This window comes from Myotis davidii, unplaced genomic scaffold (genome assembly GCF_000327345.1).
Source record: "Myotis davidii unplaced genomic scaffold, ASM32734v1 scaffold1036, whole genome shotgun sequence".
Lineage (NCBI taxonomy): Eukaryota > Metazoa > Chordata > Mammalia > Chiroptera > Vespertilionidae > Myotis > Myotis davidii.
Window position 1 is genome coordinate 109,075 of NW_006287260.1, and position 807 is coordinate 109,881.

General features: G+C 43.0%; 1 protein-coding gene across 1 annotated transcript in view; it reads left to right on the forward strand.

Moving 5' to 3' along the window:
• UHRF1BP1 (UHRF1 binding protein 1) overlaps window positions 1-807 on the forward strand; it is a 58,539-nt gene that overhangs the window by 35,379 nt on the left and 22,353 nt on the right. The gene's annotated exons all lie outside the window — the stretch shown is intronic.

Consider the following 807-nt stretch of genomic DNA (forward strand, 5'->3'; position numbering starts at 1 on the left):
GTGGTTCTGAACTCAATATCCTCCATTGACAGTTTTGTCCTGTTTCTTTGTCTCCGCATTTTTTATGCTTTCTTGGTGCACCCCCTAGTGGTCTTTGTGTTCAGTCTTCCTGTAGTTAAGCCTTGATTGTTGTAGTTAATACTAGGGGGATTTGACCTCCAGGCCAACTGGCTGTGAGAATCAGCTGTGTCTGCAGTCTAAAATAGACATTTTCTTAACCAAAACAGAAGAAAGAGAAATTTTAATGGATTTGTGGCTAGCTTTATCCCCACATCTTCTAGGTTATTGTTTAGTGCCTGACCTTTATCACAGAACGAGACTAGTCTTACAGCCACCCAGCTGCAGCATAGCATTAGTTTTGTGACTGGTGTTATGGTGTGTGTGTGTTGTCTGGTTTTTGCCTAACTATATATTTTATTATTGAAAAATAACTAGGAGCTTTTTGTCTATGATAAAACAAATAACTTTTAGGAATTAGATCAATTACCATAGGAAATTACACTGGAAAGCAAACTTTTAAAATTGTTCCTTGCCCTAGCTGATTGGGCTCAGTGGATAGGGCGTTGGCCTGCCGACTGAAGGGTCCCAGGTTCAGTTCTGGCCAAGGGCACATGCTTGGGTTGCGGGCTCGATCCCCAGTAGGGGGCGTGCAGGAGGCAGCCGATCAATAGTTTTCTCTCATCATTGATGTTTCTCTCTCTCCCTCCCTCCCTCCCTCTCTCCCTCCTTCCCTCCTTCTCCCTTCCTCTCTGAAATGAATAAAAATATATTTTAAGCCACTGTGGAAGACAGTATGGAGTTCCTTCA